This window comes from Cryptomeria japonica, chromosome 10 (genome assembly GCF_030272615.1).
Source record: "Cryptomeria japonica chromosome 10, Sugi_1.0, whole genome shotgun sequence".
Taxonomy (NCBI): domain Eukaryota; kingdom Viridiplantae; phylum Streptophyta; class Pinopsida; order Cupressales; family Cupressaceae; genus Cryptomeria; species Cryptomeria japonica.
Window position 1 is genome coordinate 907,816,820 of NC_081414.1, and position 12,092 is coordinate 907,828,911.

The following is a 12,092-nucleotide window of genomic DNA, read 5'->3' on the forward strand; positions in this document are numbered from 1 at the left end:
ACAATTCTAAATCTTTCCCCATTTTAATGGTTTGTCGGCCTTCGACTGAAAAATTTATGCATTTTTTCTTCAGTTTAAGTTTATTAATTTCAAAATGCATGTGTTATCTTCTTTTATTAACTTAGTTTCTAACTTTATTCAAAGTGCTAATGATGTTCCTTTTCATTCTTGTGATGGTGACTTAGCTCTGCCTATGTCACTCTATGCCTTGATCCCTCTCGGAATATATCTTCTATTTCAGAGGATATTTTGTTACAAGAGGATGAAATCATTGACACCTTTATTAATGTTAGTCGACCATATCTTCATTCTAGTGCACTCCCTTCTAGAGATGATGAATTAGTGAATGATGAGTCTCGACTCATATCTGATTTTCCAAAGGTTGATGTTGAGAAAATTCCTTCATCCAAATCTTCTACATATCAAGATGAGTCTGTGAATCCCATTTATGTCTCCGCTGCCCCTAAAATGCTTAAGAGACCAATCATTCATGTGACTAAAACCAACCCTTCTCCAAAGAAGGTAAAATCTATTCATGGTGTTCCTTTTGAAAATGACTCACCATATATTTTTACAAGATATGCATAGTCTAAGGCTCCTTCTTATAGAATGGTAGCTCATACTTATAATACTCGAAGAAATAAGAAACATCTTGATCATCAACAACCTTATTTACCACCTTCTCAACCAGATATTCCTCAAGCACCTAAGCCTTCAATTAAGCAATCTAGTCATTATGATCTTATTGAACAACTTTGTGTTACTCCCGCTAAGATCTCACTTTGGGATTTGCTTCAGACTACTCTGGTCTATCAAGGTATGCTACAAGAAGTTTTGCAAAAGATATTATTGCCTCATTCTACTAGGCCAATAGATGTAAATGTGTTGATGGATCACATTCATGCGGATTCGCCGAATATTACTTTCTATCCACATGAACTTCTGCCTCTGGAAGTAAGGAACTTGGTTGATCCATTAATGATAATCGTTCATGTTAATGGCATTGGAATTAGATGAACTCTTGTTGATATAGATTCTTTAGTTAATGTATACAGTATGGATTTATTACCAAAGATTAAGATTGATCCGAACTCCCTAGTAGCATCTTCTTTGTTTACTTGTGGTTTCGATAACAGTGGAAAAAGTGCTTTGAGAACAATTCTCTTGCCTTTGAAGGTTGGGTCTATCACTATTCTGACTCAAGTATATGTTATGCTAGGGCCTTTATCATACAATCTTCTCTTGGGTATACCTTGAATTCATGCTTTAGGAGCAATTAGATCTACCCTTCATGGTTCTATTAAGTTTGTTACTAATAATCAAGTGGTTACAATAAAGGTTAATCTTGATACTATGCACCTATGTCAAGTAGAGGCATTGGGTCAAATTTTAGTTACACCTTTGTTTCACAATTATGTTCCAACATTGTCCTCCATAGTGATGACTTCTACCTCTGTTGTGTCCCCTAAAAAGGAAAGTCAAAAGGGTGAAGAAGTCCCGAATAAGGAATCACTTGAGAAACAAGATTTTCCCAAAGTGGATCCTTCTAAGGTAGATCTCTTGAAAGCACAAATCTTTGAGTCCACTCCTGATAAGACATCTTATATTGAACTATATTCTTCATCCAAAGTGAATGCATGTTTAGGTGATGATTGGGGTTCCCTATATTTCACCGATTCTCATGTTGGCAAATACAAGGTCGACCCTATCCACCTTAAACTTCCAAAAACATCTTGCACACCTACTACCAAAGATGATTATTCTTCTGTATTGCAGAATCATGTGAACACCATTGGCTACACCATTAAAGGTCATCCTCCCCTTTGGAGGAGTTGCAATCACATTATGGTCCAAGATTTAATATCACTTCCAAGTATGGATATAAAGGAAATGATCTTGGGCGCTTAGGTCAAGGTGTCAAGGTGTCTTTGGAGCTGAAATCATGTTCATTTATGATGGGTTTAGGTTACAAGCCTAATCCATCTTCATCTCGTCCTCCATCATATGTTATCTTTGTATCTCCTTCTTGTGAGCTGTCAAGACCTTATCCACAAGACAAATGATTACTTCCTACTCATCCTTTATCTAATCGAGAGCTTATCTTGTTGCAACTTCTTAAAGCTCGCTTGATTACTCTTCCTCCTTCTTCAGATAATAAGTTTCCTAAGAATCAATCTTTCTGTGCATATCATCAAGTGCTTGGCCATTTCACTAGTGAATGTAAGGCCTTGAATGACAAGATTCAACAACTTCATAAATAGAGTGTCATTAATTTTTCATCTATTGATGTACCTTCTTCTTCTTTGCATAACAAGTGATATCGAGGCTTACCTCTATCATGTTCTTTTACACATTCTCTTCTTATCCTATCTTTGTATTCATGTGTTCTTATTCAAATCCGAGAAATTTGGTGCTATAACGATACATCCATCTCATAGTGACACTATATATCCTTTTGACACTGCTATGGGTTATGATGCCAAATTATCGGATCCCCCCTGTCCTTTGGAATTGAATCTTTTGATGTTGTGGATATCTATGTGCCACTTGCTCTTGGTTACATTCCACAAAAAAATCTCGCTATGTTGACGTGCCACAACTTCTCTTCTCCTTAGAATAAAATGTCTTCCATGCATATCATTCTAAGGGGGGGCATCATAGCTGCATTTTATCTTTTAGCTGCATCTTGCATTTGTTTCCTTTGCTACTTTCTTTTTCATGATCGCCTAGGTGGGGGCCAAACCACTTGATCTTTTTCTTTGACAAGATCGCCTATGTGGGGGCCAAACCACTTGATCTTTTTCTTTTCCAAGATCTCCTAGGTGGGGCCCAAACCACTTTATCTTTTTCTTCTCCAAAGAATCGCCTACATGTGGGCCAAACCATTCTTAATTTATCTTTCTTGTTTGCCTTGGTAGGGGCCAATCTACTACTTACCAAATTTATTTTCCCTATTGCATGGCAATGTAGTGTGTGGCTACCCATGCTGGCAAATCTATCTTCATCTGCCCAATCACATGGCTATCTAGCATGTCGCTACCCATGCCGACAAAATCTGTCTATCTCATCACCCTATCATATGGATATCTAGTGTAATTCACTTTTCTATCTATGCTGGTGCATCTCATACCAATAACAACCGCTTATCTTGTATCTTTTTGTAACAAAGGGCTTTCCTCCAAAGTGAGGCTCATTTCTGTTATGTTGTCTTATTTATCATTTATTTTTATCTTATCATTTGACATGTTAGTCTACAATTAGCATGTTTGCAATGTATCGAGTAACAATATCTATTCCAAATCTTAGCTTCATCTCATTGGGGGCAATCTCGTCTGATCAACAAAAATCTGCCTCCCTATCACGACTATCTTCTTTATCTTATCTTTTAGTAATGACCTTCCTTTAGAGCGAGGTTGGTGCTACTTATCTTTGATCATCTGGCATAACACAACTTGCTAGATCTGTCTTTTTTATCATCATCATGACCACTAGTGATGCATCAAGCTAGTGTCTAGGTCATGTACTATCTCTTCGACATTGATTGCTTCTCTAACTTCTGGGTGCATTCTTCCTTGAGGTGATCAATTCTTATTTTCTTCTCTTCATTTTAGAATTCCTCTATCTGTTGTTTCTTGTTATTTTGGGAACAACACATGGTACTGAGACAACCTTTTACATCGTGGTCTCTTTCACTTTTCTCACTCAAGATTATAGTTTCTTTGTTACGTTCTTTCATGTTCTAACTCCATTGTCTTGGGATTCCCTTATTCTCTAACCATGTTCTCTTGTGTAGGTTTTTATATCTAATGCATCTATTTTGTAGGTCTTCAACTTGGGGGCATGCTTCCTTGGCTTGGAGATTTATCCGCTTCCTATATAGTATCCTTTTGGTATTGTAGACACCTAAAAATGGTCAACGCTTGCGGAGTCATACTTTAACATTGGCGCATTGCCTCATTTTAGGTTTTTGCATCGCATTAACATTTCTCCTATGATTCGTACTTGGTTTTTATCATTTGTGAACATCGAGTCATTCTTCTACATTCTTCATTTATCTCGCTCTCAAATTTGGTCTTGTCGACAACACTATCCAATCATGATTTTGATCGATTTTATCCTATCGCATCAATGTGTGTGCTAATTTGTTATCATTTTGGACATCATCAATCCTAATTAGGGTTTTTTCCTCTTATCGATTTGTCATCAATCCTTATCATTTTCAATCTTGTCGTTTAACGATCGATTTGTCATCGGTCGTTGTCATGTTCGATCTTGTCATTTTGCGATCAATTTGTCATCGATCGTGGTCATTTTTAATCTTGTCATCTTGCAATCTATTTATCATCAATCCTTGTCCTCTTGTCAATTTTGTCATTTTGCGATCATTTCGCTATCGATCATTGTCTGTCACAATTATGTCAATTTGGATCAATTTGTCATTGTTCCTCGTCAATTGGCACATTTATCAAATCATTTATCACATTGGTCATTTATCAATCCAAAATCAAAATCATGATCGACATTAATTATCTTCAATCAAGACCTAATTGTCATCCTTGCATTGCTAATTCACCTTCTAGGGTTTTGTGATTTAGTCATTTAACCTTGCTTATCATTTTCTTCCTTTAGGATTAATAAATTACTTATTTATTCTAAGTCTTCTCATTGCAATTAAATGTTCATTTAATTGGCTAATTATTCCTCTTTGTGAATTAATTAATAAATGACAAATTATTAATTAATTTACCTAATTTCTAATTTCCATCAAATTTTCCTAATTTCAAATTCCTAATTTTCATCAATTTCAATTTTCTTAATTTTCTAATTTCCTAATTTCAAATTCCTCCTATTTCTCTCCTAAATTCATGGAAATGACATAGAAATTTGTCATAATTTGTCATAATTGACAATCAATCAATCCTTGCATAGAAATTTGTCATAAATTGTCATAAATCTTTGCATAGCAATTTGTCATAGACATGTCATAATTTTGCTATTCTTGATTTGAATTTCCATTCGAATCACTATCATGCTAATTTGTTCATCTCTCCAATTCTTCTATAAATTGGATGATCTTCATCAATCAAGGCTAATTGGTAATTGGTAATTGATAATCAGGCTATCAAATCTAAGCTTCTAGTACTCTTGATCAAGAATCCCGTCTACTTGCTTTCAATTGTGTGTGCACTTGTAGGTGAGATCCACAACACAACCATTTGAAGAGGAAAGAAGAACAATGGAGCCGCATGGAAGGAGCATTCAAATCGTCATCCGGTTTGCATAATATTTAGTTTTGTATGCTTCGTTTTCATGTCTCTATTGAATGTGTCTTAGGATAGATTCATTGCAATGAATGCACTTGTGATTGATGATTATGTTTATCTTGTCTTGTGATGATCTCCTATTTCCTAACGTACATTAATTGGTGAACCCGACGTGAAAAACTAACCTTCTAACCTCTTTATGGTGTTTTGAGTCCTCTCAAGTTGATTTGCAGGCCAAAAAACCCAAAAACAGGGTCGTGCAGGGTATTCTGGAGACTCCTGCACCTGTGTGAAGCAACTTGTGCCTGTGTTGAGCATTCTGCGCTTGTGTAGGTGACATTCTGCACTTGTGTCCTGCATTCTGCACCTGTGTCATGGGTTCTACGCCTGTGTAAAGTCCAGAACAGAGGTAAAAAATGCAGTGTTTACTTGAAATTTGTTGTGTTTTTGCATTCTATTTTCTGTGCTTTGGATTTTGGTACTAATTATCTATGCAGAATCTTGGCATACACATGGCAAAGACAATAAATCAAACTACTAACATGCTTTGTGCAGATTCGAAAGTCAAAGAATAAGTGTATCAAACTCCTAACTTGGGTTTTTGCAGGTTGCCTTGGAGAAACAATCAAACTTTGTGTTTGTATTTAATTTTTAGGCACTTAGTGATTTTTAAATAGGTTGGAATGAACGTGTTTGTGCTTTGATTGTTGAGTATGACATTGGAGTAGGAGAGTATGCTCTCATCCTTCTTAGGGTGATCAGAAATCCAGATCTTCGATACCATGCTCATGTCTTTGATTGTTTGTCACATTTAGAGGGCCTGCCTTCCCGACCACTTTGCTTTTGCAAGCAAGTGATAATCGTGAGAAGGGGATGACCCAAAGTGAGTATGGCTAGAATTCCTTGGCATTCTAACTCACTATAAAAAAATACCCAATGAGCGAAAGCTTTGAAGGAAGTGTTACGTGGGAATTGCAGTTACTTGGGAAGTGATGACCCTTGGACTCTTTCTCATATCAACATCTAAGTACGGCCTCTTGGTCTAAATCGTGCTTGCGCGACTACATTTGTTTGGTATCTTGATGGGCTTAATGTCTCAATCATGCTTGCGTGACATCAAGGAGTAACGCTTAACAGAAATCTTTACTAAACACCTTGTTTTTAGAGGCCAAAAACCCTTCTAGTTGCTTGAGAAGGACAAATTTGGATACTTGGAAGAGATACTAAGTTTGCCATGGGGAGATTTCCATGGGGACTGATGCTTGGCTGCCCTGAGAAGTGAGTGTCGTGGAGGAGAGCCCGTGGGGTCAAGCATCTATGTATTCTCCTTGAATCTCATAATGAGTCTACCTCTCAAGTACCTAATGTCTTTGCCTACCATAAGAAATGTGGAAATGAGCATGATTGTCTTGAGTCTAAGTTGCAATATCTTGTATTCTTTGCTTGTCAAAAGTTGAATTGCATCCCATTTCAAAAGGCAAAACAAATTGATCCAACATAAGTTTAAGCACAAGAGACATTCATCCAACAAAAGTTCAACAAAGTTCAAAACACATCTTCCAATATGATGATCAAACATTGTTCCAAATCTTGTCTTAACATTCATGTTACTTACATTTAGGTTCATCCTAGGTTGCATTTTGCAAAATTCATTGTTAAGTACCAAGGTTAGGTTTCACCTAGGTCATACTCCTTTGCATATCAATAAGGGTCATCCATTTTGCATGTGTCCTCTTGCATTAGAGTAATACCATTATCATACATTCATATTTGCATACCTTAGGTCTCTTCATTAAGCTTAGGTCATTATCATATCATATTAAGGTCACTTGCATAGTAATTGTCCCTTTTGCATATAGTGCCAAAATTAGGTTTTGTCATACTTGAGTAATCCTAATCTTTGATAAACCCTAAGTCATTATTAAGAAGTCTAGATCTTATCAAATCTTTTGTCCTTTTGTCATCAATATCATTTGGTCAAACCTAGCTTAGTATCCAAGCATATAGGGGAGACTTTGTCATTTGTCCTTTTGTCACTTTGGTCCTTTTGTCCTTTGAGGTCTAGACATCATTTCAAGTTCCTAAGGGTTTCTTTTAGATTTGCATTCCAAAAAGTTTGTCAAAGTCTTGAAAAACAACCAAAAACATAGGTTGCATTCTTGCCATAGATTGCATCTTCATTTATTTAGTTTGCATTTAGTTGCATATCATACATTATCCTTGAAAAATTCCAAAAATATTGCATTTGCATAGTGACATGTCTATTGAAACAAGGTTCCAAGCACCAATGATGCAACAAAGTTTGACATATCAACTGACAATGCAATCACAATTCTATCCAACCCAACAACAAAGCAACATTGATCAAACTTTTTATGATGAAACAAGTCTCCAAATACAAAAGCTAGAGGAGAAACTAGCTCAAAAAGAGGAGATATTGGAACAAAGAGTGAAAAACATTGAGAAGAATAACTCCCTCGTGGCGTCAGTCTTCTTAGCCACGTGTCTCCCTTGTCTCCTACTTCTTTCAAGCATAATATATTTGGACACTAGCATGTGGCATAGACGTCCCCGCATTGTGCATTCCTCCTGTGATATCTTAACATTTGAATGTCGGTTTTGAGCGTGCCTTTCCCCTTGTCACTTGTGCATACTGGTGGAAATGACCCCGAATCTTTCAAATGGCTTGCTAGCTCTCTTTTCCCTCCTCTTCTCTCTTTTAAATATATATTTCTTCTCCTTTCAAGCTCTCTAGTTCCTCCATACAATCTCTCTTATTCTTTGGGCTCTCACAACTTTCTCTAGCTCTCTTTCACTTGCTACAATAGTCTCTATTTTTCTACAACAGTCTCAATCTCTCATAGTATTTCTTTTGCAACTCTCTTGGCTTTCTCAATCCTTTTCGGCAATATCTATCTATTAATACTATCTTTGAGCATCTTGGGATTTATCACACCCCTCTTCTATCATTTATCATTTATTATTTATCATTTATCATTTAGCTTATCTCGCATTTATCTTTTGTTCTATCAATCTATCTGTTTGTCTGTGGAGGTGGAAACACCAAAATAGGAATTTGACTGAGGAAAGTCCCCAAGCAGCCCCAAATATTTTTCCTTTCTAGCTTATGTACAAATTGCATTAGAGAAGATTCATTTGGCTAGAGGCTTCATATCGTGGACTAGTTGTGAGATTATCTTCTTCCTTTTCTTTGTGGTTTTCATTCTATTTATATAATTGTTTTACCTTTTTTTATTTACATTTATCGCATTTAAATTAATCTAAAACACATATCTATTATATTGTGCCCTTCTGTGCAAACTCTGCATTTTGTCCATATAGGACGCTAGCATGTCACACTGTTGTCCATAATCCATGTGCACATCCTTGTGCAGAGAGATATTAGAGGATGTACAAAGACATACTACATCTTGAGTGGAGAAGTCGGTTAGTGAATATTTGAGAGGTTGTTATTCGCCTGTCGAAGAGGTTTATTTTTCCCCCTCTACAGTACTAGTCTATAATTGTAATATATTTAGTTACGGATGTGTGGAATGTATGTTGGACGTTAATGTGTGTCCTCAATTCGATTGGTTCATGATTTGGAAATCCATAAGTGAATCTTTTAGGTTGACAGTCAGTTATGTTGGTGTTCTTGAGCTCTAGTAGAGAGATGATCATGATTCTAGTAATCCGAGTTGTTGTGGTTGTTATGGTGCAATTCACATTGCTTCTGAATGTTTCTAGATCATGTTCTATGTGTATTGGTGGTCCACATTGATTATTGGGTGCATTATTGAAGATTTTCTTTGTACAATGATATTCTTTGTGCGACACTCTTAGTGATTGTAGCATGTTGCGGATGATCGAGGCATAATTTTTGGAGGTGTTGTGTATTTGTGGTGGTTGTTTGGGTGTAGACTATCTCTTAGCCAACATGTTTTTGGTCTGCATGCATTGTTGTAGCATGTGAGATTATTATTTTGTAATTTGTGTTGAGTGTTTAGCCGACTTGTATTTCATAGGTTGATGACTTGTATAAATGAATGTAATAATAATTGTAAGACATCATTCTATGTGCGAATATTGTATCAATCATTCAGTAGTAGGGAAGTTGTGTGAAGTTGTGCGAAGAAGTGTGTTGTAGAGAAGATTTGATAATGAACTTAACTGGAACTGTACTCAGGCATATGGAGATGCTATTTTCATAGGTCATGTAATTTGGATTGTTGTCCAAATGATTTTGTAAGTCAGTGAGACTTCTTGTAAGGCACTAAACCTTCCCTAATGGTTGTATCCTTTCTGGGTTTCTTGTTTGAGCAATGAGCTCTAGGCAGTGTTCCTGAATGCATGTGCATTCCCCATTATAATATTTCATTTACTCCTAACAGGGTATTGTCTCATTGTAGGTAGGCTCGCATTGTGGTCTTTCCCTTAATCGAGTTTTCCACATCAAAAATCTTGGTGTTATGCATGTTATTGATGTGATGTTGTTTCATGCTTTAACAATTAATTATCAGATCTGATTTGTAGTTTAAGTTGTAGTAATTTTTTGAGCAAACTGATTCACCCCCCCTCTCAATTTGTTGCATTATTGCCAACAATTGGTATCAGAGCTAGATCCTCCAGAAGAAACTTGTTTGCTTGAGTAGATTCAAGATGACAACCTTTTCTTTCAAGAAGGATAGTCTGAGATTTGATGGAATGAACTACACTCTTTGGAAAAGATGGATGTAATATCATTTGAGATGCATTGAAGAAGAGTACTAGAATATTACTAAGAATGTATATAATGTTCCTCCAAATGGTACTACTACTTCGGATGAGATAAAGGAAGAAAAATTCAATATTAGAGCTAAGGAATCATTGCTGAGTACCTTGTCAAATTCTGAGATGACTATTGTGATAGACTTAGAGACTGCTCATGAAATCAAGATAAAATTGGAGACCTTGCATGAAGGTGATAGTCATGTGAAGATTACTAAGTTTCAGAGCTTGAAGGGAAAATATGAGAACTTGAAGATGAGTGAAGATGAGAATATTGCTTTTATGCAGAAAGTGATGAGCTTTTGTGTGGAATTAGATATGCAGGTGGAGTATCATTTAAGAATCTGAGATTTTTGCTAAAGTATTGAGATCCTTGCCTCCTACTTACAAACATAAAGCTGCTACTATTGATGAGATCTAGACTATGACAAATGTGACAAGATACATGTTGATTGGTAAACTTGTTGCTTTTGAGCTGAGTGAGTTTGGAAACTCTCTTCCTAAGAATGAATCTGTATTCAAAGCTACTATTTTTGGGAAGCAGAGATATGATTCGAGAGAAAGCTCTACAAGAGTATCTACATATGAGAAAGAGATGAAAGAGATGGAAGATGAAGAAAGAGAGATTGAGGAGCTTGAAGCACTTATTGCTAGAATATTGCCTAAAGGTGCACTAAGTATGAAGGAAAGTTACCTCTTAAATGCTTTTCATGTAATAAGATAGGAGATTTTGCATCAAGGTGTCCAGAAAGAGATAGAAATCCTAAGAATCCATTTAAGCCATATAAGCCTAAATATTAGAAAAAGTGTTATTATGCTATTGATGAATGTTTGGCAGATGATGAGTCGGATAAGGGAAATTTAGGATATGAATTTGTGTTCATTGTTATCAAGGAAGATTATCTTGTACTTCATATTCTACAAGATGCATTAATGAGGAGAAAGCTTTTGCTGTAAAGTTGAAAATAAAGATGAATGGGTAATTGATGGTGGTTACTCTCATCATATGATGGGTGATAAGAGAAAATTTGTAAATTTAGAAAAGTATGATGGTGGTATAGTAAGGTTTGGTGATAACAAAACTTTTGTAATCTATGGTAGAGGTTCTATTTCTCTTGATGGTAAGCACAATACTCATGATGTGTTATATGTTGAAGGTTTAAAGCATAATATTTTGAGTGTTGGTCAGATGGTTGATAAGGGATATGACTTGCAATTCAAGAATGACAAATGTGAGATCTTGAGTAGCTTCAGAACTGAGATTGCATTAGGTACAAAGACTAAAGGTAATATCTTTCACTTGAATGTTGGTGGTAAAAGTTGTTTGATTTCTCAGGTTGATGAAAGTTGGTTATGACATAGATGGATGTGTCATGTAAATTTTGATTGCATGGTTAAGATAAGTTCTAGTCAAGTAGTGAGAGATCTACCAAAGTTAGTAAAGACTTTTAATTCAATATGTAAGGAATGTCAATTAGGGAAGCAAACAAGAGTTACTTATAAGAGAAAATTGTACACTAGTACATTCGGAGCTAATTTTCAATGACCGATTGTCATATTTGCGACTAATTTTCGTCAGAGTGCTAACAAAAGTATCCGTCAAAAACTTGTCATCGGATTTGTCGACGATGCCCTAACTGTCGAAAATACGACAATCCCATGGACTCTACCGATGGTGGGCATGATCGTTTTTTTGGTCAAAAAAGTCATCGAACATGCAACATCCCCATTAGATGCTTTAGTAGATTTCATCGCAAAGCCGCTGATAAATTGGAACTTCACACCGACGATGATGCTGTTTGTCCAACGCTTGTGTTGTCGGTCCATTTGGAGGCATCGACGACTGTCTGACTACGAAGTGTCGTCACACGTACAACATCCTTGTCGGATGTTTGTGTGGTTTGAGTCGGAAGTGCGATGACTCCAGAACATTTCACCGACGAGAATGATGTATGTCCGTTGATTTCATTGTTGGTGGAAAGCTTGGTATTCATCGTAATTCCGATGATGATAATATTTTTATCAAATTTTTTTTATTATTATCCAGTCATTGATATGTAC